Consider the following 17,840-nt stretch of genomic DNA (forward strand, 5'->3'; position numbering starts at 1 on the left):
ATTTATTTGGCAGGTTTATAACCTAATTTTTAAAGAATTGTTCTCAACCCCATATGCTGTTAATGCTGTTACTTATAATAGGGTGTCATCCACATGACTAATTTTAAATTAAATGTAACCAAAGTAAGGGGGAGGGTTACATCGCATTAATATACCATAAAAACTTCACTTTGAAATTGACATTACAATGCATCTTTTTTCTTCTGTATAAGTGCCATTTATAAGGTTTTCTCCATATCTTGCTAATATTACTATTAGGCTGCTGTGCAGGCTTCCTAAGTGTGATCCTACTCAGGGGCAAGTCATAATTCAGATCAACGAAGCTCCTGAGTATGTATGCATAGGGTTGCAGCCTGTTTCCACATATCTGTGCTTATGTCATTTTTTTAAAAAATATTTCCCATAACTATAAATCACATTGGGAAGCTACATTGACTGGAAAGTGGCTTTGATTCCAAATTGGCATTCTCTCGCTTTCTGCTTCCCATCAACAACATTGACAAGCGAAGCATTCCATAGGAAAAGATATTCCTTTCAGTCACAGGCGTGTGTGTGTGTGTGTGGCTGGGGGCGGGAACCCCAAACTAATTCTTTTGTGGCATTTGAACTGTTTTGACTGTGTCTGCACAACAGTAAGCAAGAAGAGACCAAAAGAGGAGAAACTGCTCCAGGTCAACTAGCTCCTAACACCAGCCTAGCCAATGAGTTATCTGCCAGCACCACAGTGCAATGCAGAGAGCAATCAGCATGCATTCCATGCGCAACCCGTCTCCATTTCTGCAGTAATGCAGGCTGATGCCTAGGAAGGGGTTGTAGCTCAGTGACTGAGAGCATGCTTTGCATTTATAACATCCCAGATCCAGTTCCTAGCATCTCAGACAAAGCTCTCGTGGCAAGGGCTTCCGTTTGACAATCTGTCTGGACACTGCCAGGGTACTGTGTGGTTCGAAACATAGGAAGCTGCCACCTTCTGACTCAGACCATGGATCTATCTACTTCTTTATTGCCTACAGGGAGCTCTCTAGGGTTTTAGGCTGGGGTCTCTCTCAGCGCGACCTGGAGATGCTAGGGATTGAAGCTGAGACCTTCTGCATGCAAAGCAGGTGCTTTACAGCTGAGGTATAGCCCCGCCCCCATGTTGCTACACAAGCATCCTTAACACTCCTAGGCATTTCTACTCAGAAGTAAGGCCACAGCCACAGTACACATTATGTCACTTTAAAATTCACGGTTTGCCCATTCGAAGAATCCTGTGAGCTATCATTTGTTAAGGGCGCTTGGACCTATAGCACTGTGGCATGTCTCCTAACATCTCTCAGCACCCTAAGCAAACTACAAATCCCAGGATCCTTTAGGGGAAGCTATGACTGCTAAAGTGGTATAAGTGATTTAAATGCACGGTGGGGTGTGTGACCTTAGTTCTGTTCAGCTCAGTGTAACTTATTCTCATGTAAGTGTATATAGGGATGCAACTTAAGGATGTTTTCACACGTCTCTGCCGATGTCCCGTATCTGTAAATCGCATTGAAAGCTATATTGATCAGAAGGTACCAATGAATTGGCACTCTTTCACTTTCTGTCTCACGTGAGCAACATTGATAAGTGATGCCAGATGCTCTCTTGTGGAATCTTCTCCATGTTTCCACAGATCTATGCTTACATCATTTTTGGCATTTCCCGCATCTATAAATCATATCGGAAAGCTCTCGATGGGCCATTTCTTAGGCACACTACAAAGCAGGAGCTTCCATTTTGCACTTACTGTGTGTTCAGCCATCACTTGATAGTTGTAGCATCAAGTAGTGACAAGTTGAATGTGTCAATGAGCCAGAGTGAATCAGACAAATCCCGCAGAGAGAAGTCTTGCTTCACCTCCAACGCGACACTTTTCAATGGACTCAGTGTGCCGAGGAATCAAATGACGTAACGTTAAGTGGTATGTGTGAACAGGAGATTATTTAGTGCATGAATGCAATTCATTAGTGGAAAACTGTTTGTTTGTTTGTTTGTTTTGCCATCGGTGGCATGGACACAAAGGTAAATATTGTGAAATTTATTCATGTCCTTGCTCTTAAGATGGCCTTTTCTTGATGTCTCACTGTGTGCTGAAATACTAACAAGATGACATATTGAATTTAAGAGGACATAACATCTGAACAAGATTGTGATGTTAGTCTAGAAACAAACTTCCTGATGATTGCCCTATAGGCAATAATCACTGTATTAAGACAGTAGCACACTGCAGAACTTATTGCAGAAACAAAATATTTTCCTCTCTCCAACCCCACCCCCATTAAAAAGGTAAAGGGACCCCTGACCATTAGGTCCAGTCGTGACCGACTCTGGGGTTGCGCGCTCATCTCTCATTATTGGCTGAGGGAGCCGGCGTACAGCTTCCAGGTCATGTGGCCAGCATGACAAAGCCGCTTCTGGCAAACCAGAGCAGCACACGGAAACACCGTTTACCTTCCCGCTGTAGCGGTTCCTATTTAAAGACAGAGTTCTGTGAATTTCAAAATTGAGCTCCCTGCTCCATGATTTGCTGTTTGTCCCAATAAAGGTATTACAGTCCTCTTTTGTTCCTCTATAGTCTATACCATTTTTGAAGAAATGGGGAAAACAGGTTAATGAAGCCATAGCTTGTATTTTACTTCCCCAACTATGAAATGTTTTATGATACCAGCATATTGTAGTCAAAGAATTGCATTAGCCAAGTGCTTAATATTTTATAATTGCACTCACATTTTACATCCGATTACTTAATAGTGTTTCTTCGAAACGCACCATTATAAGCTAATGTTCTACCGAACAATAGAATGCGGTAGTCAAAATAATAAAACATTCCTCCCCTCCCCCACTTTCCCTCAAGGGATGTTGCTAAAACATAGAACTTGCTATTAGGTTACATCCCATTTTAAATTTAGAAAGTGCAAAAGCTCAGGATAGGCAGCACTGATCTAAGATAGCAAAAGAGTCAAAACAAAGGAAGAGAGAAGAGTGTCTAGTTCCCACCCACCCCTCCGTATTTCTCTGCTCTGAGGTTGTCTTCTGATTTAAATCTATCAAGAAATGAGTTTCCTGCTTCTCCTTTCTCCCTGATTAGACTTTCCAGGCAGGGTGACATATCCCGAAAGAATGCAATCCGTACACCGGGGTTAACTTTTCTGACTCAGTGCTGACTGAGAACATGTGGTCACTCTTGTTGAAAGCAGATCATTTCCTATGCCCATATGGGCTGTCTATATTTATCAGCAGTTTCCTACTCTGCCCGAGGCTCAGCAAATAATTGGATTGCGTGGCTTTCTTTGTAATAATCCACTCAACCAGAGTACCGCATTAAAACAAAAAAACAAAAACCCCAACCCTTTCAGATACAGAACAGTAACTAATCATGGTCCTAGGAGAATCAAAGAGTATAGTATTATTTATCTAAAAAAGAAGAAGCAGTAAGACAGGCCCCTCATATTTTGGGGAGCTTATGTTCTGGTCACAGTGATCAATGCTGCAGTAGAGTCCCAGCTGGATTACTGTAAGGTGTTGTACGCAGGGCTGCTGTTGAAGACGACTTGGAAGTTTTAATTCATGCCAGGTTTGTTCATATTGGTCCAGGCTTTAAAAAACTGCAATGGCTGCCTCGTCACTTTCAAGCCCAATTCAAATGCTGCTACTTGTCTTTGAATTCCTAAGTCAGGAACACAGAATCTTCTGCCCTCCAGACATCTTGATCTAGCCCCCAGGACTCTCCTCAGGCCATCTCTCCTCTTCTTTGAGGTGAATAAATCTCTCTGTTCTTTATAGGTTGCATCTCCCTAGAAGAGATTGATGGGTGTGTCTCCTCCTCAAAATTATTCTGCTCCATCACAGCAAGCCACAGGGGTGCCAACACACACACACACACACACACACACACACACACACACACACACACACTGCAGAAATGTGTGGGCCTGGACTTAAGATGGGGAGAAAAAGAGAGTAACCAAAATTGATATATTCGCCTATCCTTGCATGGATCCAATCCATCCTACTGAAAAACAATAAATGTGTTTCAGATTTCCCGCAATCTAACAATGGATATGCATGTATGAGAGGTTTTTGAAGCCCCATTGGGAGCTGCATGCACAGACGATGTATATTTGCACCCCAAGGTTCATCTGAGCCCTGCCAAACTTGATGGATGCCTTCTGTTCATGCACACCCCCAATATTGCATTCAGCCAGTGATGGATCAGTGCCAAGCGAACAAGGAATTTCCATAAAATAGCTTTAGATCATGCCTCTTCCCCCCCCCCCTTTCAGCAAGCAGCTCTAATTAAAGTCCCACTGAAAACACAGATTATGAATCTACAATCTGGAAGAATTTGTTGCACAAAACAGTTGGCACGCTTGTAATCCATTTATTTCTATTCATTGTTTGTCATTTCCTTAATCTTTTCCCTGCAGCCTCACCTTAATAAAACAGAGGGTTTACAGAAACTACAGACCCTGTTGATGATGAATTTACCAAAAGATTGGCATGAAACTGAGCGCACAGTTCATCATATTTCTGGTTTCAAATGAAATTAAGCACAGTTCTCTTTCCCTAGTGGCGGTCCTTCTCCTCTTTCCTTCACTCAACCTCATTGTTGCTCTTTGCATTTCTGTCTTAACTGGAATGGATTTCTGGCAATTACGGAAACTGCAGAGTTGGGGGGGGGGACTGAACATACCTCCAACTAGTTCAGCTGCCTACTTCCTTCTCAAAAGTGACCTCATTATTTAAGGTGCTACCTACGTAGTATCAATGTCTTAGAGCAAGCAGCAGGCAAAGTGGGTCATTGTTGTCTTACTTAGATTGTTTGGAAGGTGGGCTGAACTAGTGTTGCTGAACTGCTTCTCAGGAGGAAACTTAATAGCATTTTAGAATCTCTCCCCCCCCCACTACCCTCCCAAATCCACAGGAGAATATTCCACTTGCCCTCACTTTATTTCAATCCTCAAGAATGCCTTTCTAAATTTAATTAATGGGAGGATGCTGTCAAATTCATCTTTATGAAATCAGATTTGGGAACGGTCGTATCGAATTGTGCTCTATCTCACTTGATGTTCGCAAGCTCAATCACTGCAGCTCCCAAATGTCTCTCCAGACAAGAGAGTTTCATCTACTGACCAAAAAGACAAGTCAATGTTTGGTGTAGGAACCCGTGTGGAATACAAGCACGAGTAAATGGCAGTTTAAGACATAACAGCTCACCAAAGAAGGATCGGGGAGTTGGCAGAGCAGCTAGATTTTGATATAATTTGCATCAGAAGAACATAAAGGACTTATGATAAGAGGGAGAAGTATATATTTTCAAAGATGCAGACTCAGACTGTATTTGCAAGCTCTTCAATCAGAGGTTGCTGTTTCAGAGTCTTTAGTCACAGCCACACCATACATTTAAAGTCCTGTTATACCACTTTAACAGGGAAAATCCTAGGGGATGTAGTTTATTAAGGGAATTGGAGCTCTGCAATATCAGGGCCCTTAGCAAACTACAGTTTCCAGCATTCTCCATGATGGTTAAAGTGGTATAATAGTGCTTTGATTATATAACATGGATGTGACCTTTACTGTCAAAAACAGGTAACTGAAACACATTTCTGCTACATCATGTTGCTGATGGTTTTGGATCACTCCATTTCTCTATGGTGCTTTCCCCCCCCCCCCCCGAGGACAACATTCACCAGTGGTCAAACCACTGGGGGCCACATGCCCACTTCCTCAGCATGTGCACACAAGGTTGCATTCAGGCATGGCATTTATTTTTGCTCTAAGGAACATTGGGGGGGGGGACAACTCTGATATTTGTCAGTGATGTTACTTACATTTTCTTTTTTAAAAAACACAAAACACCCACCTTTTAAGTATAAAAATAAGCTCTCAAAGTGGCTTATAAAAAGAATAAAATGTATAAAACAGAATGAAACCACTCATGTTTTTTTAAAAAAACATTTCAAGTTCTTAAAAGACTATTTCACACATTAAAAGCCAAAAGCAGAGCCAAGCAATTCAGCACAAAAACTGGGAGAAAAGTATATTTTGTATTTCCATCACATGATTTTCTGAAGTGGCTTAACATACAAGACTCCATACAAAACAAAACTAGAAATAAAAAAGAAAACAATTAAAAAACATCCAAAACCACAGCAGCATTAAAACAAAAAAACCAAAAGCGCTCTTCGCTCTGGTAGCGTCTACCAGCAGCTGGTATTCAGAAGCTTCACCACCTCCGACCGTGCAAGCAAAACATGTCCATAGGATTAGTAGCCATTATCCTCCATGAATTTGTCTAATCCTCTCTTAAAACCATCCAGGTTGGTGAGCATCGCATCCTCTTCTGAGAATTAATTCCATAGTTTATCTATATGTTTTGTGAAGCACTTTCTTCTGTCTGTCCCGAACCTTCCAATATTCAGCTTGATTGGATGTCCACAGATTCTAGTACCGTGTTTCCCCTTTTTTAAGACACCGTCTTATTACTTTTTTTTCTCAAAAAACCACAGGGTGGCTTATTTTTGGTGGGATGTCTTACTCGTATTTTTATTATGAGTCTGAGGGAAGGGAGGTGTGTGCGTCCCTGGCGCAGCCCTCTCTCCCCGGCCCTGGGATGTTCACGAAGGGCTGCTCTCTCTCTCTTCCAAGGTGGGGACTCACTTAATAGCAATCTGCTACACTGGAGCTTCTTAAATCTAAACCAGTATAATGGAATCTATCTGTGTGATACAGTCCTAGCAGTAGCCTATAGTAAAGCAAATAAGGATCTCTACTAGCCAGCTGCCCAAGACTTAAGTTCCAACAATGTAACACTTTGTAGTGCTAAAATAAAAAAAATCCTTCAGTAGCACCTTAAAGACCAACTAAGTTTTATTTTGGTATGAGTCTTTAAGGTGCTACTGAAGGAATTTTTTTATTTTACTTCGACCCAGACCAACACGGCTACCTACCTGTAACCAGAACTTTGTAGTGCTATCACTGATAGCAAAGAAGCTACCTGCTGAGAACAAAGAAGCCAGCTAAACAGCAATTAAGATTGCTGACTTGGTAAATGGTAGCAATTAAGAAGCAATTGAGCTAGCAAGGTAAAATTTTGTGGGTAAAGGAAGCTAGGACCGGCAGTTTAACTTTTGTGCTCACAAACAGCAAGAAGGAAAAAGTCCTTAATTTTTTTAAAAAAGTCCCCAAGGCAAGGACTGCGATCCAGACTACTTACAAATCCTTAAAGGGGCAGCTCCACAGACAAGCAAGCATAAGGTAGAAAGGAAGGCTGCAAGGAGACAACAATCAGACACAGGAGACTGCCGTCAAGAGGAAATCAACAGGCAACTCATGGGTGGACGCATAGAATGGAAGGGAAAGGTGGAGGGAAGCGAGAGGTGGGTTCTGTGTGTGTGTGAGAGAGAGAGACAGAGAGACAGAGAGACAGAGAGACACAGACGCGCACACGGAGATCTCTCCCTTAAAGGGAAAACAGCCTTTGCATTCAATCGCTCCTCTCCCGTCAAGAGGAAATCAACAGGCAACTCATGGGTGGACGCATAGAATGGAAGGGAAAGGTGGAGGGAAGCGAGAGGTGGGTTCTGTGTGTGAGAGAGAGAGAGAGACAGAGAGACAGAGAGATAGAGAGACAGAGGACACAGACGCGCACACGGAGATCTCTCCCTTAAAGGGAAAACAGCCTTTGCATTCAATCGCCCCTCTCCCGTCAAGAGGAAATCAACAGGCAACTCAGGGGTGGGCGCATAGAATGGAAGGGAAAGGTGGGGGGAAGCGAGAGGTGGGTGCTCTCTCTCTCTCTCTCTGTGTGTGTGTGTGTGTGTGTGTGTGTGAGTGAGAGAGAGAGAGAGAGAGAGAGACGCAGGGGGCGGGGGGAGAGAGAGAGACAGACGCGCTCACGGAGGTCACGAGGCTTCGGCAGCCAGCAGCTACGGCTCTTCAGTGCATTTTTACAAGCTTTTAAAGGAAATACGTGTCTGTGGAGCGACAGCAAAATGGAGATATTTTTAAGGGGGGGTTGGCTGGCGGGAGGGGGGTTATTGCTACTGGGTGAAGGGTCTATCAGTATGTCTTATTTTCGGGGTATGGCTTGTATCGCGCAATTGCTTAGAAATCCTGCTATGGCTTATATAATGACTACGTCTTAAAAAAGGGGAAACACGGTATTATGAGTAAAAAAAACCAAACCATTTCGCTTGTTTTAAAAAGTATGCTTTTTAAAATCTATTTATTATCATATAGCCTGGATAGCTCAGTTGGTTAGAGTGTGGCGATGATAACACCAAGGTTGCAGGTTCGATCGCCACATGGGACGGTTGCGTATTCCTGCATTGCAGCGGGTTGGGCTTGGTGATCCTTAAGGTCACTTACAGCTCTACAATTTTACGATTCTATCACACACACACACACACACACACACACACAGCAGCCCCTTTAAGTCCAAGCAGGGTTTTTTGGGGGGTGGGGAAGGTGAAGCTTAAGATATTATTTCTGTTCAAGACCACACAAGTGTCAGGCTATCACTGGAATCCACGGGCCTTCATATGTTGCTGGACTTCAACTCCCATCATTCCTGACCATTAGCTATGCTTGCTGCAGATGATGGGAGTTGGGAGTCCAACAACATCTGGAGAGCCACACATTGCCCTCATCTGCTCCAAGCTCTCAGCTCTCCTTGCTTCAATTTGTAACCTGAATTTCTAACCTGGATGTGAGCTGTCCTTGGTCCTGACCACTTGTGCCCCTTCCTAGATTCTTCCCATGCTTGGCTGGTATACCCTGGTAGGCTCCAGCCTAGAGCTTGACAAGGGACCACCAGCTGCTCTCGGGATATATCCAAGGAAATATGATGCTGCAAATGCACTCCCTCCAAGCAGCGCGCACATTGCTAGTGCACATTTAGCTGGGGGGGGGGATGGAAGAGAAAGGTTCTCATGAAGGGTTCTATTGATTCCTACTGGCCTTGATGGCTATGCTCTGTGTCTACAGTTGGAAGCAGTAATCCTTCTAGATAGTAGTTGCTGGAAACCACAAGGGGTGAGGGTGCTCTTGTGCTTGGCTCCTGCTTGTGGGTAGTGAGAACAGGATGTTGAAGCTGATCCAACAGGCTCTCCTGATGCTCTTAAATAAATATCGATATTAGACCCCATACGTTTCATACATTTCCCAAATCCAGAACTGGGCATATTGAAATTAATACCGTTTAGGATATTATAGTTTTGAGTTTTTCCAAGCAAGTTCAGGTCAGGAAACTTTGCTTGAGATTAACAAACGCATCCACACGCCTCCTTTCATCTCTAAACAATGCTTACTGCAAGGAAGGCTGGCTTCAGCATCAGTCTGTACTTAAACAGTCTGCTTTTGTAGCAAGGAAGGCTTTGCGCAGCTCTGCCAAAAGCCTCCCAAGCAGCTGAGAGTCTGCTTGTTTCTTTGTCTTCAAGCAAACGAAAGGTCAGCTCCTCCAGTCCTGATAGGAGAAGGATTGGACAGCAAAATACACTCTATTGGTCTTATTACCTAATAAAAAAATATTTACGCCCATTAAACACAGAACATTGTGTTAATACAATTGTACTTCAAGAATCAAAAACCAGGCAACACCACCAAGCCTGACGATATGCACACGCTGCAACAATAAAATGGCAACAGTGGAGTACAAGGTATCAGAATGGATGCAGAGTTGGACAACTTTTTAAGAGACACAAGCTGGTGGTGAGTGAGACAGGGAAAACTGGACTGATGCAAATTTCACCTCTGTACACTACAGGTAGGCTACGTTCAACATGCACTCTCACCTCTTGGTCATCCATCCACACAAGCAAGAAACATTGTCAGACTTTGTGAACCTATTTCAGCCAGGTAGAAACACCTGGACATGTGAAGCACTGAGGGGGAAATGTGTGTGCCTTGGGGAGAGTTCCGAGGGCTAGAGCCTGGGCCTGATGGACCCACCAGGACAATTCCCAGTCCACCTCTGGTAGCCCAGGTAAGGAACTCCCATGGCACAAAAACACACAAAAAATCTATGATGCATTGTGCGTGCACACACGAATAAACATGCACAAAACATGCAGGGTCTTGATTTGGATTATGCAATGAAATATTTTGCACTTAGCACAAGACTGAAGGAATAGAATTGCAATGGAGAAATTGAACTGGCGGACCATTTCCCCATGGACACGTGCTGCTGTAACTTCAGAACTTCCCACCCATGTTTCTTGCACTGTTTCACACTGCAGGTGGTGGCTGAAGTTGTGCACAAGCAGCACAGGCTATGAGCCCCTCATAAAAGAGAGGTGATTCCCTCCCCAAGCCCACTTTCTGAGCTTGCCTCGCTTCCTGTTGTAAATCCAAGCCACAAGCCAAAGAATGCACAAGCCTGTATCTAAAGCTTGCCATTTAAAGGAAGTCACAGTGGAGCAGAGCATTCAACACATTTCCAACTGCAGGACATATTGGAGTAAGACATGACATTCTTTCCGTGTGATTTCTCTGGGGCATACATCATCACCCCGCCGTGTCTTTTATTCCTTAATCTACATCTGTGCTGATTTTGGATTTGTGTTCCTCGGCTGCCATTGTGTGGATGCTGGCTGATGCTGCTCGGAACAGCTTTATTGTACTATTGTCTGGGTTTATGGTGATTGATTGGATGATTCATAAAACCTCTGCTAGGCTGGAAGGAAGCCTGTCATTACTCTCCCGTCTCTCCGCTCACCTCACCTGTGCTGTTTACAGCTTGGAAGCCCAAATGTTTTTGGAAATGCTTCTTGACAAGGCATCAAATGTACTATGTTTATCTGTCTCTCTCTTCAAAGATTTCCTAGCAGATGTTTGGCATGGTAGAAAATCCCGAGATTGCTGTGTGTAAACACTTTTAAAGGAAATCTAAAAAGACGTCTAGTATTATTTCTATAATTCAAGATGGAGGGGTGTGGGGTGTGTGTGTGTGTGTGTGTGTACATAACATACACAGACAGATATGGTATCCAGCTAAGTCATTCTAATAGTATTAGTCCAAATTAATGGACAGGTTACATATGCAGACACACCATCCTGACCGTTATCAAAAGGATCTGCCACTGTGGTTACCATGATGACCACCATCACCAATCACAGATATCCCATCGTTTATGTTCTGATATTACATGCTATCACCCTATCAAAAAAGTTCATTCTGCACGACCATGGTCAGTTATACTTTCTTCTTCTAATTCACCAGTAATAGCACTACTATTAGCACTACTACTAATGGGACACGGGTAGCGCTGTGGGTTAAACCACAGAGCCTAGGGCTTGCCGATCAGAAGGTCGGTGGTTCAAATCCCCGCGACGGGGTGAGCTCCCATTGCTCGGTCCCAGCTCCTGCCAACCTAGCAGTTCGAAAGAACATCAAAGTGCAAGTAGATAAATAGGTACAGTACCGCTACAGCGGGAAGGTAAACGCTGTTTCTGTGTGCTGCTCTGGTTCGCCAGAAGTGGCTTTGTCATGCTGGCCACATGACCTGGAAGATGTATGCCGGCTCCCTCGGCCAATAACACGAGATGAGCGCTGCAACCCCAGAGTCGGTCACGACTGGACCTAATGGTCAGGGGTCCCTTTCCCTTTACCTAATAGCACTACTATTGTTATATGAGGAAGAGGAGAAAACTATTCCCACCTTAGGGCCGCTTACACCTCTACCACTGGCAGGATGACAACTACCAGATGTTGTCATGCTGCTAATGACTACTGTTACCATTGTCGTTGGTCATAATAATTTTAAGAACAGCTGCACTAAAAAATAAAATTTCACACACAGCTAAAAACCCAGTTGCAAAAGGGTCCATCTAAATAAAAATATATCAAAGTCTACAGGTATATACTATTTGGGCTAATCCGATTAGTTTATACTTAATGTTATTTCCGTTATTAATTTATTCCGTTCTGTTACCAGGTTTAGAGATTATTGTTGCCAATGACTTTTATTATTAATGTAGAATACAGAATATTGTAAAAGTGATTATTATATGCATTGTTAAATGTGTGTGTGTACACACAGACATGACTCACCCCTTCACCAGAACTTATTGGAACTCAGTTCTCGCAACTCAGGTGGGTGCCATTGCCATTATACGAGAACAAAGGAGGCATTCATGATGAGCTCCAGCACCTCTTTTTCTATCATCTATATCTATATCTATCTATCTATCTATCATCTATCTATCTATCTATCTATCTATCTATCTATCTATCTATCTATCATCTATCTATCTATCTATCTATCTATCTATCTATCATCTATCATCTATCTCTATCTATCTATCTATCTATCTATCTATCTATCTATCTATCTATCATCTATCATCTCTATCTATCATCTATCTATCTATCTATCTATCTATCTATCTATCTATCTATCTATCATCTATCTATCTGCCAAGTATTTCATTATGTGCCCGCGCAGTCATCTTTGTCTGGCCCTCAGGACTCTATCCAGGCTATGCCCCTCCTCAGCCACATACCCTCTCACCAGTAGACCCCTCTCACCTGTCCTACTTCATGCTGAAAGTGTCCTTGAACTCTCATCATCTAATCCTGTTTGTCAGGATGGAGGACTGTACTAAAGTGAAGTTTCCTTCATTGCTCTGCCCATTTCCCCCTCTTCTGGCATGTGGTGCCTGAAAGGTTTTCCCTGATGAAAATGGAGTCCTCAGTCTTCAAAAGGCTCCCCATCCTTGTTTAGATAGCTGACCCCATGGAGTAATTGCATGTGCATACCATGTGGAAATGGATTGCCTAAAGACTCCAGAGGCTCCAGTAATGGACTTTGTTGCCACCACAACATACTTCAACCGTACCCCACACATCTGGATTTTTGAAAGCATGGTGCTTGTGGCATCCATTGTGCATTGTTAGTTCATTTCAGATGACTTACTTCCATGGGGGCACCCCCAGATTATTGATTACTTATTTTTATTACATTTATATTCCACCTTTTTTTCTCCAAGGAGCTCAAGGTGCCATGCAGCTTAATCTCCCACAACAACCTGTGAGTTAGACTAGGCTGAGAGGTAGTGAGTGGCCCAGGTTCACCCAGAGAGTTTCATGGCTGAGTGGGGATTTGAATCTTGGTCTCCCAGGTCCTAGTTCAACACTCTAACCCAGTCTTTCTCAGCCTTTGGTCCCCATACATTGTTGGATGATGAGTCCCTTCACCCCAGATTTCTAGCTAGAGATGGTGGGAGTTGTAGTCCAACAACATTTGGGGACCCAAGGTTGAGAAAAGTCGCTCTAACCCAGGCTTCCTCAAATTCAGCACTCCAGATGTTTTGAGACTACAGTTCCCATCATCCCTGACCACTGGTCCTGCTAGCTAGGGATCATGGGAGTTGTAGGCCAAAAACATCTGGAGGGCCGAGTTTGAGGAAGCCTGCTCTAACCATTTCACCTGTCTGGTGGCTATTATATCTATGGCATAGCAAGGGGACGTTGTTGCTGTCCTGTTGGATCCACAGCAGCTTGTGGCATTCACTCTATGACTTTCTATGGAAGCTAAAGCAGGTCTCTCTAATTTTGCAAATGCTGCTTTTTCTGAGCCTCCAGGTGCATCCCTGCTGCCATTTGCTCCTCTCTTTTCCAAAGGAACGCAACGCTAGAAACCTCATCTATAAAATATTGTGCTTGGGATGCTTCTGTCGGCTTGCATCTCTGCTGAATGCCTATAACATCTGCCTTGCGCACTGCCCTTGCAACATACTCTGCCCCCCTCTTGCCTTTGCCGTCATGCTAACTGAATCTGCTGCCCTTTGCTTGCCCCAGTGGCACTACTTGGAGCGGAAGGAAATGGAAATGCTACATCTGTCAAACTGCCCTTGCTTCTTATTCTCTATGAAGAGCAAAACATGTTAACTGTTTGCTCTCCTAAGATCCATTTTATTCAGTGGCTTCTGACCTTTCAAAGGCAGCTTATGAGACTTGTTGCATCCTCTGTTATCCTACTGGCTCACGCAAGGGCACTCAAGGAGCAGGGGAACCTGGGCTCTCAGTCACAAGAATGAGCTGATCATATGAGAGGCATCACCACATATATATATTTGCACGATTTCTAATATCTTCTATATATAATAGGATGGAATGTTGTGGACAGGCTACCTCTAGGCTATGCTTTAGCAGCAGTATGTTGAAATGTGATAGGAAACATGATACATAGACTTTGGGAAGTGGATGCCAGGTGGTCAGGCCTGGGAGGTAGGTAACAGAACAGGCAGGAGTCAGGAAATGGTAAAGTTGGCCCAAGCACCATTCAGATATTATCTGAACGCATGGAGAGAAAGGGAGCAAGATTGTTCCTTGCCTCCATGCACAGTTGGCAGCACATTTGAAAGGGCATAGGTGCATGTAAAATGTCCATGTGGAGGCTCCTCCATGCATTCAGGCACCACCTGACCTATTGACATTTTCAAGGACAGGACATGGGGAGTTTGTATGAGCGTAAGGTCTTCCAGACATGATGGCAATGCCAATGAGCATGAGAGAGTGTCATCCTAATTTCCCTCTATGCATGTTGAGATACATCAGTGGGGACATTGGGAGGATGCTATGAGCCCTTAGCAGGGGTCTGCTCTTGGTTGTCAGGTATGGTCCAAAGAGAGACATTTGAGACTAAAGCAAACAGAACAGGGGGCTGGAAGCAGGAGTGCGGTCCAAACAGGCACAGTCAATGGTCTAATTCCAGAGAAGGGAAGGTGAAGCACCAGGATCATTTGCTACTGCTGCTCATGGTAAGGGTGACCTTTTCAGACTGATGGGCCAGCCCTGAGACTAGACATTATAGGATTGGCTTTTTTCTTGAGGGGGTAGGAGGTGCCTATCCTATTCCAGCTCAGTTAGATTGGGGCAAGACGGCAGAACCAGTCATTGCTGACTGAGTTCCACAAGCTGGTAACAGCAAGCAGTAGCAAGGAGAGTCCAAAAGCTACAGGTGTTTAAAAATGTTGCCCAGGGACCATTTGCTGTTGAAGAGTACAGTTATTCCCGAGGAGTGCTTAACTATTGAGTAGCAATGACATTTGGCCCTCATGCATGCTCTCCTTTGTCAATCACCTACAGTATTTGAGGCTGAATTGTTGAGGAAGAATTCAGAGGAGAAATCTTCTGGTTCCCTTGTCTTCCCAGGCCTGGAATCAAAGACTGCAAAATAAGGTGAGGGCCCTTTAAAAGCCAGCCAGCTTCTCTGGGTAGATAGACAGTAGATGCTAGCAGGAATGCCTTAACGGGACAGAATGGAGCCATGAATGGTCATGTGTGAAACTGACATGGACTGAAAATTGACTGACCCACCTGTTTCCAGTTTGAACAGCAAAGTGAGCAGCTTTCATTTCTCCCATTGCTTGAGGTGACTTCTTGGGTTGAGGACATACCTGCCAAGTCCTGGACTGCAAAATCTGGGATCAGCAGCCGCGTAACACCGGAAGTTGCATAGTCGCAACTTCCGGTGTCATTTTGCCCATCTATGGGCACCCAAAATGGGTGGCGCCGGCAACGGAAGTTGCGTCTACGCATGTCCGGAAGTGCGTAGACGCAACTTCCGGTGTCGCTTTGCCCATCTATGGGCACTGAAAATGGCCGGTGCCAGTGCCGGAAGTAGCGTCTACGCACTTCTGGACATACATAGACGCAACTTCTGTTGCTGGCACCGGCCATTTTCGGTGCCCATAGATGGACAAAGCAGAAAAAAAGGCTGCCGGCAGGAGCGGAATAAGGGAGAATAACGGGAGAGGAACCAATACGGGGGACCGCTGGGAAATGGTACAAAAAACCGGGAGTTTCCCGGGAGATACAGGGTACTTGGCAGCTATGGTTGAGGATCATGCTTGGGAAAGAGACAATGTGGCAGAGATATCTGATGTTGGAGACAGAGCCCCAGTGATGTGTCCTAGATAGTGCACAATTCCAGGTTCATTGTCAGAAAATGATGCTTCCTCAGTAAATGATGGATCTCTGTGATATCTTTAGGTTCCAACACGAGGACTCTCCATCCCAATTCTCAGCTCAAACTCGGATTTCGTGGAACGTTTGTGGGAGTAGCCTATGGCTGACCACTCCTGACAGATGCCTAGCATTCTCTCTTCTTGCCAGCTGCTTTAGAGACTCAGGTACCAGGATGAACCATTTATACCTGCCCAGAATTTTAATCAAACTTTTGATTTTGATCCAAACTATGAACTTAGATTCCCCCAAACTTGCCTTTGTTTCAGGTCTGCTTCATCTTTACTGGAGTCTCCTATGCTACTTAGCAGCTGAAGTTGTCCAGGAGCAGAGCTTGCTGTAGGAAAGCAAAATATTTTACAACAGAGCTCATGTTCTTTATAAAACAGTGTGCTGAATAGCACACCAGCCAGTATGGTCAATGGTTGGGAATGAGCGGGGTTGTAGTCCAATAATATCTGGGGATCTAAAAAAAAAAGGCTGCCATTGCTCCCTGAGTAAAAACATAGTGACTCTTTTGTGACTGAGGGCTTTCCATGACTCCAGAATCAGAGGATTTAGCTAATTATGTTCTCCAATAATGGAAGGATATTAGGGAGCTTCTTCAAGTATTTGGGTCTCACACCATGTAGGGCTTCATGGGTTAACATCAGTACCTTGAATTTGCCCCAGAACAACCAGTGCAGTTCCTACAAGATTGGTGTTATATGGGCACAATTGGATGCATCACTCAGCAGGCTGGTGCAGGTTTGGGGAACCTTTGACCCATCAGATGTTACTGAACTGCAACTTGCATTTCCTTTGGCCATTGGCGAACCTTGCTGGGGCTGATGAGAGTTGTACTTCGGCACCATATTGAGGGCCAATGGTTCCTTGCACCTGCTCTAGTGACTGTATTCTGCTCTAGTCGCAACTTCTGGACTCTCCAAGAGTGCACATATGACTAGATAATGGAGCAAACATTGGCTTGGGGGCTCCAGGAATAAGGAAAGAACCCTTGAAAAGAGCGGCAATGAAGAAAGCGATGAAATTCTCGATGTTTCAGGTCCCTCCATGGCAGGGTTTGGTTTCGTTCTTGTGACTATCAAGATGGTGCACTTCAGCCCAGCTTTTCGAGTGTTGCCTCTTCCACCTGCACATCTTTCCCAATGGCTGCCCTCATTCAGTAGATGTGCCCTGGTTCGCCACTCAAAATAGTCGCCATGGTGATGGAGCTAGGAGCAGGCCTTGCTCCAGTTAGAGACAACCTTTTTCTTTTTGGAGTCAAGGAAAGAGCGAAAGAGAGGGGAATCTTGGTGAAAAGGAAGCGGGGGCCATACCTAGCCGTCTTTTTATGATGCCTTCATCTGTATGCGGAACGGAACGTGACTAGAGGGACTTTGGGTTAACAATTTCCCCCAGAGGGCCTGAGGCAGTTTAGCTGTCAGCTGTCTTTATGAAGGGAATTGCTACAAACCATGGCAGGGGATGGGCACTTCGCTGTTTATCACACCAATAATTGTAAGATAAAAGCCTCCTAATGTAACAAGTTGACACATCTCATTATATCTGGTGTTTAAGGTACACCTGCATTTTGCTATTTTACTCGCAACCAGGTAAAAAATAGATGTTCAGCCTTTTTGTCTAAAAGCAAAACAAATGCAAGAACGAAAGGTCCGAGGGAGACATATTAATATGGATCAGAGCAGACAAATGAAACTGGATTATGCCAGCCCTTATTGTTTCAGGGAGACTTCTATTTCAAGGTTAGAGGGATTATTTTATGGATTTATGGCATGTTCCACCCCATTTCCCCAAGGAGCTCCAGGTGGCATACATAGTTGTACCTCTTCTCATTTAATCCTTGCAACAACCC

The 17,840-nt window shown here is 44.2% G+C and overlaps 1 long non-coding RNA gene across 1 annotated transcript; it reads left to right on the plus strand.

The window, feature by feature from the left end:
• Nucleotides 1-6,462: 6,462 nt before the first annotated feature.
• On the plus strand, nucleotides 6,463-7,265 carry LOC148684289 (uncharacterized). The gene is made up of 2 exons (XR_015946400.1): nucleotides 6,463-6,834; nucleotides 6,909-7,265. It is a non-coding gene; the product is annotated as an uncharacterized LOC148684289 (long non-coding RNA).
• Nucleotides 7,266-17,840: the final 10,575 nt, after the last annotated feature.

This window comes from Zootoca vivipara, chromosome 11 (genome assembly GCF_965207765.1).
Source record: "Zootoca vivipara chromosome 11, rZooViv2.hap1.1, whole genome shotgun sequence".
Taxonomy (NCBI): domain Eukaryota; kingdom Metazoa; phylum Chordata; class Lepidosauria; order Squamata; family Lacertidae; genus Zootoca; species Zootoca vivipara.